Source organism: Coffea arabica, chromosome 10c (assembly GCF_036785885.1).
Source record: "Coffea arabica cultivar ET-39 chromosome 10c, Coffea Arabica ET-39 HiFi, whole genome shotgun sequence".
Lineage (NCBI taxonomy): Eukaryota > Viridiplantae > Streptophyta > Magnoliopsida > Gentianales > Rubiaceae > Coffea > Coffea arabica.
Genome location: NC_092329.1, coordinates 23,119,385 through 23,131,904, shown reverse-complemented (window position 1 = coordinate 23,131,904; position 12,520 = coordinate 23,119,385). Strand labels below are relative to the sequence as shown.

At 37.7% G+C, this 12,520-nt stretch overlaps 1 long non-coding RNA gene across 1 annotated transcript; it reads right to left on the bottom strand.

Moving 5' to 3' along the window:
* Nucleotides 1–452: 452 nt before the first annotated feature.
* Nucleotides 453–5,317, bottom strand: LOC140016255 (uncharacterized). The gene is made up of 2 exons (XR_011822609.1): nucleotides 4,828–5,317; nucleotides 453–2,203 (listed from the first exon to the last, which is right to left on the bottom strand). It is a non-coding gene; the product is annotated as an uncharacterized lncRNA (long non-coding RNA).
* Between the last annotated feature and the right edge of the window lie 7,203 nt (nucleotides 5,318–12,520).

Here is a 12,520-nt window from a genome sequence, read left to right as displayed (position 1 = left end):
CGCAATGACTCTCCATCATCCGGGTCGATATTTCAAATCCGTAGATCTCCACTTACTTCCGTCCGTCCACCATACTCTGCACCGGGCCCAAACGGCATTTATAAGACGATACTTCACGAGTATGCCAAGCGAGATCTCTCGATAGATCAAGCTTATCATGTAATTATCACGGTTCACCGAGGTTCCCGACCAAGCCCATGCCGGCTCGAGTTCCAAGGTCGGCCTATGAGTTTGGGCGTCCCCCATGTACATTTGAGTGTCGAGGAGGTACACTCCAATGACGTATGCAGCCATAGCATACTATTTCATGTAATTCAAGCATTTGAACTTTCAAGCATTTGACATATTAAAACATTTCAAGCATAAGTTGTGGCGACCCCACTTCCCCCTAAGGCGAACCAGAGGGTTGGCGGGCCGTCTGCCCAGCTCTCGCCAGGACTCACACAAGCAACTAGCAAAAGTCCTTCCGAAGTATAACCTAATCTATTACAACATCGTTTCCCTCCAAATAGGCCGGTTTCTAGAATCACATTAACTTCAGAGATAACAGTGCCTTAAGATAGCCAACGTCGATTCTTAAAATACCTTCCCGATTACAACCCTAGAAACAAAACATATAATTCAAATACATCCTTATAAGCCAAGTAACAAATTTCATACAAGCCACATACAAATTCAAGGGTTACACTTTTCCAGCTTCAAGTGGTAACCCGAAACAAAAGCTACATTGTTTAATTCAAACTACATGCTTAAAGTACAAGTAGATCTCAAGTCTTCCTCAGTTGTCAGAACCTGTAAAAGAAAACCACAACGTGGGATGAGCTACACAGCCCAGTGAGGTTCCAAGACGCTCTAACAGTTCAAAATAGGTCAAGTAAGTTGTGCATATCATATGCATGATTCTAGATTACACAATGGCAAGTTACCATGAGGTGATAATCATTACACGGGTAATTGCTACTTTGAAAACACATGTAGAACTAGTACTTTTGGAATGAATGGCCATATAAATATATTTTCATAAATTTTCAGTCAAACAAATAGCGGCTCGTCCGACTAGAAGGACATTACAAGGATTGCTTCATCTCAGAGGTTAATGCTCATGAGGAGTCTTATCCGAGAATGCCAACTAGGAGAGCAATAACATTATTAATAGCAAAGCAAACACAAAAGGATACGGTGTTCCAGTGAAACTTTGTCGGTCATCTGCACCTTATAACTCCCGGATCTCCACGGTTGACTGGCCATCACCTTATCCCTCCAGTGGTAATACTCGAGTATACCGAAACGGTTGTCCAGGGTTCCAACCTACCCGACCGAGCCCAGTCCTGGCTCGAGTAGGTCAGTAACCGAGGCGGGGCCCAAGTTCAGCTTATAGCTTACAACATGCACAGGTAACAAAGTAATTCGACAAAAGTAAAATTCATCATTTGAATAGGTCGAGAGAGGTAAAGTACACACTCGCCTAACAATGATGGACAACTTCATATGAGCATATAATTTATGATAATCAAGAAATCAGTAACCACATATATTAGAAAACGGTAAGTAAACACGGTAGACGGTAAACGATAAACGGTAAACGGTAAACGGTGGTAATTACGGTTAATTGGTAGACATATGTCATTTTAATAGGCCGCCATTGGCCGTTTTGCACTTTTACCACGTAAGAGTCGAGGAGATTCACCCCAACGACGCAACCACATTTAGATTCACAGATTCATTAGTTATGGTAGTTGATTCACGAGTCGAGAGATTCACCCAACGACGCAACCACATTTAGATTCACAGATTCATTAGAAAATATTTCACACACTTCACCACTCGAACGGCTAGTGTGATAAAGTACACACTGCGCACTTCGATGGATCGGAACTCATTTTCCAAATTGTCACATAACGAGTTACAAGAGCACTTTAACCGAATAAGCATAAAATAAGCAGGCTAAGCACATATTGAGTTTACAAGATTATTTGATAGGGTTAATCATTTAACCAATTCATGTCGATATGCAATGCATATATATATTTCTTAAATAGGCACGAGTATGGTAAATACTTAACGATCATGAAATGAGCATGTCCTAGACTTACTCAATTACGTATTCCTATATGGAACACTCACCTAGTCAAACAAGGGCAATAGGTTCAATTTGAAGTTCAAGCGTCATCTGTCGGATCCTCTTAAAGGTCCTCGCGTGCGCCTGAACGAATAGTAATAGTCTATCATATACAATCCCTACTATTGCTGAAAATCGTGTCATAGTACAAACTTAGGAAAAATCTCGTGAACAAGTCTTAATTATCCTAAATCTAAATTCTCAAGCGGGGTTTCAAGGTACAAGAGAAATTAAGTCTACATCATGAAATTCAAGGATAAGACATTTGAATATTATCGAAGGAATAAGGAGTACTTGAAAAAACTCCATTTCCTTGGAATACGGAAAATTTCAGTTTTGATGCAATACTTTGAAAAATCGTAGCTCACCTTTTACATGTCAAAGATTGGAAAACTTGCTACCGTTGGAAACTTCCTTCAAAATGCTAAAAGTTCCTAGAATACACTTTTTCATGATTCTAAATGGAAGATAGTCAAAATGGGCTCAAAGTTACTGTTTTGGTTCATAAGGCAGATTTAAGTTAGTTTTTGGCCAACTTTGGAAATTCGGAAAAATTCACTTGTTTGGAAATAGCTTTTGAAATTTGCAACTCTATTAGTGTTGTAATTCAAGAGTATAACAAAACAAATGGAATGAGGAACGGAGTTTTGAGCACCAAGATACGGTAGCTCAAAGTTACTAAAATTTTCTTGTTAAACAAGGGTTTTCCAAAATCAAGTCTCGAACTTTGGTAATTTATTTGACCCATGAATCGGTCTCGGAATAACACCATAATTAGCAGTATAATACTACCATATAAGGGTTGTTCCTCTACCAAATTTCATGGAAAAATAACTTCGGAAAGGTGGTCAATCAAACACCTAAAATTTCGCAAATACTAAGACAAAACTGCCTTGAACCTTTTGTTTTTCCATTTCAGACATTTGGTCAAAGAAAATTCCTCCAAACCTGGTTCATTTGTTTAGGCAAAACTTAAAGAACGTTCATGGTGCATTTGGTAAGTGTTTAGCATCAAAATATTCAGTTAGCAAGTCTTTGCCAAACCTTGCATCAAATCTGTCTAAAAAATCAGGGTTTTCAAGGACAGAGCAGGTTTCATATTTTGATCACAGATCACTCAAATTAGCTTGGAATTTGGCATGGTTTAAGGTGTTGGAAAACACCTTCATAGAGCTATAATTTCACAGAAGAAATCATTTTGAAATTCGGCACACAACTAGCTCGAATTCGAGTCACAAGTTACAGCCTCAGCATTTTGTTCTTGTAAAGCAGAGAAACAGAACAGCCGACTTAAAATAGTTGGTTTGGCTCACATACATGGAACCAGAATGTGAATTTTATATCGTCGGAAAGGTTGGAATATCTAGTTTCAAATGCCACTGACGGCACTCGATTTCGACATCAGAGTTCAAAATTATGGCCGAAATACGAAAGCTGGTCAGAGCATTTCGAAAATAGTTCCAGATTTACTAGCTTTGTTAAATCGATTTATTTGACCAACCAAACCTCGATATTTTTCAATGAAACTTTGTACACCATATATTCAACATATCAACATGATATACAAGTCATGAAACTCTCAAAATTTTGCAAAAAGGGTTGCGATTAAAACAGGGCAAATCTGAACATTTTTGAACGATGCATCTTTTGGAGTCTAGACTAGCTAGGTATCATTAATCTACCTATTTAAACACTAAACTAGCATTATATCCATCATCAATCCAAGGGTGGGAGTTCATAGAGCTCACCATCAAAATTTTCCGACATGAAATAAAACAAATAACATGTAATTTTGGCAAATAATTCCACCACAATAAATCTGTCATCGGCTAAACAGAATTTCCAGTAGCTAATTGGTCATAAAACCAACTTTTTACTCGGCTAATACATGATATTAAGTACTCAAATCCGACAAGCAAATACTTGACTAGCTAATCAGATCATCCAAGTCATTGTGGGAATTCATAGAGCCCACTCACCAAGTTTCCATTAAAACTCAAAAGAGCCACCATCGGCTAAGCTGGAAAAATTGCAGCAAATAGATAGTTTGGTATACGAACCTTTCCCTAACAAAATTCATTACTTTGTTCACCCAAACTCAGCATGCATACAGTGATTATTGTGTTATGAGTATATTGAACTGCAATACGAAATTTTGCAGCCAAGGTTTGAAGAGAAAAACTGGAAATTCTTTCTTTCCCTCTCTCGGCCAACTCAACAGATTTCCAGCAATTAGATTGGTCATAAATCCAACTTTTCCTTTGGTTAATTCATGGTATTAGGTGCTAAAATATAACATGCAAATACTTAACTAGCTAATCAATATTTCTAGTTCAAAATCGGATTCAAACAACAGCCATAACCATCCAAGAAAACCAGAAATTCTGTTTGCTACCTTCGGATGAGCTTGCATGCGGCCAGATTGTTTTTCATTCTTATTTTTCTAGCATAACCGATCCAAGGGGCTGCATGCAGAGCTTAATTACCTTGATCTTAATTAGTTAAACGCATCTATCAGCTCACACTACTACAAAGAGACAGAATTAAATCTACATTTCCCAAATCAGTTCCTCGGCAGAAATGTTTTGCCCAACAGAATTTTCTACTGCTTTGGGTTTCATCATCTGATTACACAAATTAACACATGCAAGGCCACGGCTGACTTAAAATACCTCTGATCATCCACAATTTTATTCCAGAAAATTTACCTCAAAGCAAGCTGAGCTCACACACGAAAATCTGAAAAATTTCTGCTCCCTCTCGGCTCTCACACACACTGGTTGGTCCTGTGCTCGGTTTGCAGCTGGAAATGGTGTTGTGGTCAAGATGGTTGCAACTGGGAAATGTTGGTCTGGAATGAACGAAGATGGTGATGATCAGCAGCTTCGCCGACTTCCACTTGCCCTCCCCTCTCTATCCTCTAGCTCGGACAGAACCAGAAATGGTTGCAGCTCGCGGCTTCTTCCCTCGATCGTGAAGTGCGACTCTCCCTCACTCTCTCCCTTTGTCGACAATGGTAAGGCAGAGTGAAATGTAGTTGTGGTTTGAAATGTGAAGTGGAAAAGAAATGAAGAGGGTGCCGTGGTTTAGGAGATGGTTGAGTGTGGAAGTTGGTTTACGTATAGAATTGGTGAGGTTTTGATTGGTCAATTGGGGCGGTACTGAATTGGTGAGGTTGTGATTGGTCAATAGAAATGAGATGATGCAGAGAATGAAATGAATCTGTGGTCTTAAGCCGTGAAATAGATTGGACGTATGGTGGTGCCGTAGTTTGTGAGAGTGGTTTACGTGTGAAAATGGATTGCGTATCGAAATGGTTAATAGTAATTGTGATTTGATTTGTGTCAGACGTCTTGTTTGGTTTGCATGGAAAGGTAAGGGTATTTTAGTCTTTTCACTTTGCTTCCTAATCTCAACTTAATTTCTCGCATCCGACTTAATTCTAAAAATTATCTCCAAGTGCAATTCAAACGCCTAACAATACCCTAATATACCTAAACCATTTTTTTATCGAGCAATTATCGATTAAACGTGAATATTAAGGTTCCTAGAAACTCTTATATTATTTAGCGATTAAATTAGTTATAAGTATTTCCAATTATTATTTCTCAAGAATTAGCGTTAGTCTAACGCGAAATTTATCGATTTAGTGATATAAAGGCAAGTGAAATAATTATTTAATCCAATGGTGTCAATTTGCACGTATAAATTATTTTTACTCACTTATTTGAAAACAAAGAAAGATAAGGATATATTTATTGAATTTTTACACATTATGTATGTTTAGTATATTAGAATCATATTTATCTAAAATTCATTGGTTTTCATTTTAACGCGGAAATTCTTATTAACATTTAATGTTAGCAACTAATTGGAATTAATTATTGAAATTCAAGAAATTTTATATAATTAATCTACTCAGGTAGTATTAATTTTAACATAGAGAAGACTAAGTATTTTAGCATTTTATGTTAAGGCGATAAATTATTCTAACTCCAAAGATTTTAATTTAGTCTAACAAAACCAAGAAATTTCATAACTTAGGAAAATTATATTATTTCTCACATGAAAAGTGTTTTTACGAACTTATTTGGAAACAAGTGAAAGTAATGCTAGAAATTATTAAAGAATTAAATAAAATGCAAATGAAATATGCACAGGTTTATATATATATTTTTGGGGTCCTCACATAAGTGATTCATTTCAAATGAGAACGAGTACGATAAAGTACACACTCGACTCCATTTTCCAAAATCTCAAGTCATCGATAGTAAACAAGCATGTATAAAGTTCACAGGAGTTCAAGTGGTCACACACTTGACACTCACCAAGTAAAACAAGAAGAAAAAGGCACTTGAAGTTCAAGCGTCCACCGTGGGATCCTCTTGAAGGTCCTCATGTGAGCCTGAGCAATTAATAATTAACAATCACATATAAACCCCAATTATTAAGAAAGATTGCACATTTGTTTGATCTCAAAAAATTTCACGAAAATGAGGCTTAATTATTCGTAAATTGAGACTCAAAACTGGGGTTTTAAAAAACAAGAAAAATCTGATTCCTATCTTTGAAATCTAGTGTAAAACGATCAAGTGATATCGAAGGAATAAGGAGAATTCGAAAGAACTCCATTTCCTTAAGATTCGAAAATTTCAGTTTTGATACGAGATTTTTGAAAAATCATATCTCACTCTTTACAACCCCAAAATTGGAAAACTTGGTACCATTGGAAACATCTTTCAAAGTACTAAAAGTTATTACAAGACAATTTTCCATGATTCCAAACGGAAGGTATTCAAAAATTGGCTCAAAGTTACTGTGTTGGGATTGGTTTTTGGTAAAGTTTGGAAATTTGGAAAAATTCACACAGTACAAACCAGCCAGTGAAATTTGCAACTCTATTAGAGTTGTAATCCAAGTTTAAAATGGAACAAGCGGAATGAGAAATGAAGTTTTGAGCACCAAGATACGGTAGCTCAAAGTTACTAAAATTTCCTTGCTAAACAAGGGTTTTCCAAACTCAAGTCATGAACTTTGGGAGATTAGTTGAGTAGCCAAACGGACTCGGAATGGCACCAAAATTAGCAGTATCATACTACCATATAAGGACTATTTCTCTGCCAAATTTCATGGATAAATAAGCACAGGGAAGGTGGTTAACTAAATCACCCAAGTTTCTAAAATTTCAAGGCAAAACTGCCTTGTATACAAAATGTCCTTTTTCTAAGCTTTTTGGGCACATGAAATCCTTGCAAACATGGTACATTTTAATAGACAATGTTTATTAAACATCAAAGATTTGTTTGATGGTGATTAACACCAAGAATCTCGAATTAACAAGTCTCAATCGAGTTTAGTAATAATTCTGCCCAAAAGGAGAGTTTTCCTTCAAGAAGTTATTTTCGAAATACGGCCACAAATCACTCAATTCAACTCGGAATTGGACGTGGTTGTTGGAGTTGGAAAAAACTTTCATTAATCTACAATTTCTCAGAAAATACCATTTTCAAAATCCATCCACAACTAGCTCACATTTGAGCATCACGTTGTAGTTCATGTTCTGCCCTGTAGTGAACCAATGAAATAGGACAGCGAATGGTTTGGCGTACACAAGTGGAACCAAAACGTGCATTTTATACCAATAGAAATCTGGGAATGTCTAGTTTCCAGTGCCACAAATGGCACTAAATTCAACATCGGAGTATTGAGTTATAGCCGAAACAACAGGACTGCCTGGGCAATCTGTGAAAATTTTCCAGTTCTGCCAAGCTTTGGAAATCAACACATTTGACCAACCAAATCATGTTATTTTTCAACGAAACTTTATACACTATCCATATAACATGTATACATCATAAAAAAGCCATTAGAACCTCAAAATTTCGCACCAAAGTGCACGAATAGGGCAGGGGTAAAATGGTCACTTTTTCTCATTGCACCATCCTTGAGTTTCTATCAACAACCCAACGTTATTCCACTTATATAAGCACTAAACCAACATTAATTTCATCATCAATCACCAAGTCTGTCCATCCAACCAAAGTGGGAGTTCATAGAGCCCACACAACAATTTTTTCAATATAAACAAGCTACCCATATGCATGCATGAGTTTAAATGAGCTCTACTACTTCCATAAATTAAGTTTCCAAGGGTTGATCGTTGCTTACTTGTTTAGATGAACCAAGCAGAAATTTCGGTCCAAATGTGCTCAAGAAAAACTATGGACAGCAGCTCCTTTTCTTAGCTAGATGTAATCTCCAAGTGTTAAACTAAGTGTAGTCAAATTTTGGTGGAGTTTGGTGGTGTTTTGTTGAAGAAATGAAGATGGAATTTGAAGAGCTTTGATGTTGTTTTTTTCTTCCTTTGACCGGCTGTGCTTGGAGTGAGGAGAGAGAGTGGTTTGATCAAATGAAGCTTCCAAAAGAAGCTTTAATGTGTGGCCCATGTGTTTGTCCAAAAGTCAACTCTCCCTCGCGCGCATACGCGAGCGTTTTGTGCTCGATTCCTCTCGAGTTTATTTTACTAGTGCACTAAACCTTTAATGCACTTATTTTCATATAAATATTATTCACTCTTAATTGTCCCAAAATAAGGTCTAAAGTCCCTCAATTAAATTGCGAGTGTGAAAACGCGTATTTCCAATTTAAGCGCGATAAAGTGAAATCTCCAAGAAATTCTTATAACGATGGTACTAATAACTATCACTTGATTACTTAAGCACAAAAACACCTATTTTAAAACCATTGTAGCCTCTAAGTTTTCAAGTTTATTGTATCCTCGAATCGATTAATGACTCCAATCGCGTATTCACTATTTTCACTTAACGAGCTTCCAAAAATTAAATTTTGAAACAAGTCACTTTAAAAATATAACGAAGCTATAGACCCATGTAATTAGGTCTAAAGAGGTTAGAAAATAATATTCGGGACAAACGGGCCATTAAATATTTAAATAAGCTCGAAATGGAATTTAAAATAATAAATTTTTGTGAGTCCTCACATCCTCTCCCCCTTAAGAAAATTTTATCCTCGAAATTTACCTTGGTTAGTGAACAAGTCTGGTTACTTTTCTCGAATTGCTCCTTCGTCTTCCCAAGTCGCTTCCTCTAGCCCATGGTTCCTCCAAAGAACTTTCACCAACGGTATCCGTTTATTCCTCAATTCCTTCACTTTCTTATCCAGAAGTTTCACTGGTTTCTCCTCATAGGTCAAGGTTTCATCAATTTCAATATTTTCCGGTTGCAAAATCTGAGAGGGGTCTGGATGATATTTCTTAAGCATGGACATATGGAATACATTATGGATTCGGGGTAAACTCGATGGCAACTCCAGCTTGTATGCTACATTTCCCACGCGCTGGATAATCTTATAAGGCCCTACAAACCTCGGTTGTAGTTTCTTTCCCTTACCAGACATCAAACTTGCTTTCAAAGGTGTAATCTTGATGTGAGACGCGGAAGCAAAGATTGGATCTTAGAGTACACATTACGAATTGATGGAGTTGAATCCAACTTGGACCACTCAAGAACGAATTCAACGGTGGAGGACGCCACAATCAAGTGTGATCGTTTGATTGATAAGTCAATAAACAACCTAGGAGCCACGCTAGGATGTTCAACTTAGCTTTCACAAGCTAAAGGAATTTGCCTTGAAGCGACTCCTTGAATCTCTTGGATCGTGCTCGTGTCACTGGCCCTTGGGGCACCTTTACAGGGTCTACTTGAACACCATGGGTCTCGTCCGCATCAAATCTTAAGAAAGACTAGATCTCCAACCGCAAATTCCAAATCCTTCTTCCGATTATCTGCATAACTCTTTTAACGACTCTGTGCGGTTTGGATTCTCTGGCGGACTAACTTTACTTTCTCATTAGTTTCCTCAATCCATGACACTGTAGTCGGGTCTAAAATCTTCCGTTCACCTACTTCATCCCAACAAATTGGAGACCTACATTTCCGACCATAAAGCGCTTCATACGGAGCCATTTGTATAGAAGAATGAAAACTATTGCTATAGGCAAATTCCACCAACGTTAAAAACTTACTCCAACTCTCCCCGAAATCCAAAACACAAGTCCTCAACATGCCTTCAAGGGTCTAAATTTCCACTCAGACTGTCCATCGGTCTGAGGATGATAAGTAGTACTAAAGTTCAGTTTTGTCTCTAACACCTCTTGCATCTTTTGCCAGAATCTCGAAACAAACCTTGGGTCTCTCTCGGACACAATACTGACAGGGATTCCATGTAACCTAATGATCTCATCCAAATACAACTTGGCCAACTTCTCCAATGGGTATTTCATATTAATCGGTAGAAAGTGAGCTGATTTGGTCAGTCTATCCACTATTACCCAGATAGCATCATGGCCTCTTTGTGTCCTCAGTAATCCTAATACAAAATCCATAGTGATGTCCTCCCATTTCCACTCAAGTATTTCTAGAGGTTGTAAAAGTTCCGATGGTTTCTGATGCTCGGCTTTAACCTATTGACAAACTGAACAAGTCTGGACAAAATGGGCAATTTCTCTCTTCATATTATCCCACAAATACAGACTCTTCAAGTCTTGGTACATTTTATTTCCTCCAGGTTGTACCGTAACTTCGATTGGTGTGCCTCTTCTAAAATCTCCTTCTTAAGCTCCTCATCTTTTGGCAGCACTATCTAATTCCGAAACCTCAATACACCATTTGATCCTAAGTTAAAATCCAACTTGTTTCCCTTTTTGACTTTTTCCAACCATTTCTGCACTTCTGCATCCTTTTCCTGGGATTTCTTGATACGTTCCATTAGAGTGGAATTCACTACAATATTCCCCAAAATTACTTTCCTCGGTTCCAGTCGAGGATTCAAATAACTAACTTCTTCCAGCAAATGAAATTCCTTGATCATTAATCCAGCCATTTGCACTTGACGACTCAAAGCATCGGCCACTACGTTGGCCTTTCCTGGATGGTACTTAATTGTACAATTATAGTTTTTCAAAAATTTCATCCACCTACGTTGCCTCAAATTCAGCTCCTTTTGAGAAAACAAGTACTTAAGGCTTTTGTGATCAGTAAAAATCTCAAATGTCACTCCATACAGGTAATGTCTCCATTTCTTTAAAGCAAATACCACCGCTACCGACTCCAAGTCATGAGTTGGGTAATTTCCCTCATGTGATTTCAATTTCCCAGAGGCATACGCTATCATTTTGTCATTTTGCATCAAAACACATCCCAATCCTTCCTGAGATGCATCTGTATAAACCACAAAACTATCCTTTCCATTCGGTAGAGCTAATACTGGGGCTCTGGTTAAGCGTCTTTTCAATTCTTGGAAACTCTCTTCGCACTTAGGACTCCAAATAAACTTCCCATTTTTCTTAGTCAACTCAGTCATGGGTCCAACAATTCTAGAAAAGTCCTTGATTAACCTCCGGTAATACCCTGTTAGTCCAATGAAACTTCGAACCTCAGTAGGGTTCTCCGGTCGTTTCCACTTTGCTACAACTTCAACCTTAGTCGAATCCACCTTAATTCCATCTTTAGAAATTATGTGTCCCAAGAATGTCATTTTTTTCAACCAAAATTCGCACTTGCTAAACTTAACATACAGTTTGTGCTCCCTCAGGGTTTGCAAAATAATTCTCAGGTGCCTCTCATGATCCTCTCCGTTCTTAGAGTACACCAAAATATCATCAATAAAGACCACCACAAATTGGTCTAAATAAGGCTTAAAAACCCTATGCATTAAATTCATGAAAGCAGTAGGTGCATTAGTCAATCCAAATGACATTACTGCAAACTCAAAGTGTCCATATCTCTAGTTAAAAGTAGTCTTGGATATATCCTTTTCCAAAATCCTCAATTGATAATAACCCTGCCTCAAATCCAACTTCGAGAATACCACCGCCCCTTACAATTGGTCAAACAACTCATCAATGTGGGGCAACGGATACTTATTCTTAATCGTGATATCATTCAAGCCTCTATAGTCTATGCACAGTCTCAAACTCCCATATTTTTTCTTAACAAACAAAACCGGGGCTCCCCATGGTGAATCACTTTCCTTTATAAAATCCCGTTCCAACAAATCCTGTAGTTGTAATTTCAATTCTTTCAACTCAGCTAGAGCCATCCGATATGGTGTCTTAGAGATAGGTGCTATTCCCGGAATCACATCAATCTTAAAGGCTACATCCTTTTCCGGGCATAAAGACTAACTTTTCAGGAAAAACATCTGGATAATCTTTTACTACAGGCATGTCCTCCAATCTCACCTTATCACTAGGGGTGTTGATTAGAAAAGCCAAGTAACCCTGAGCTGCCTTACTTAGCATTTTCCTAGCTCGGATTCCCAAGATAAGTGCAGATGAGGCCAATATACCCTTTACATCCAATTTCAAAGTTGCCTCTCCCG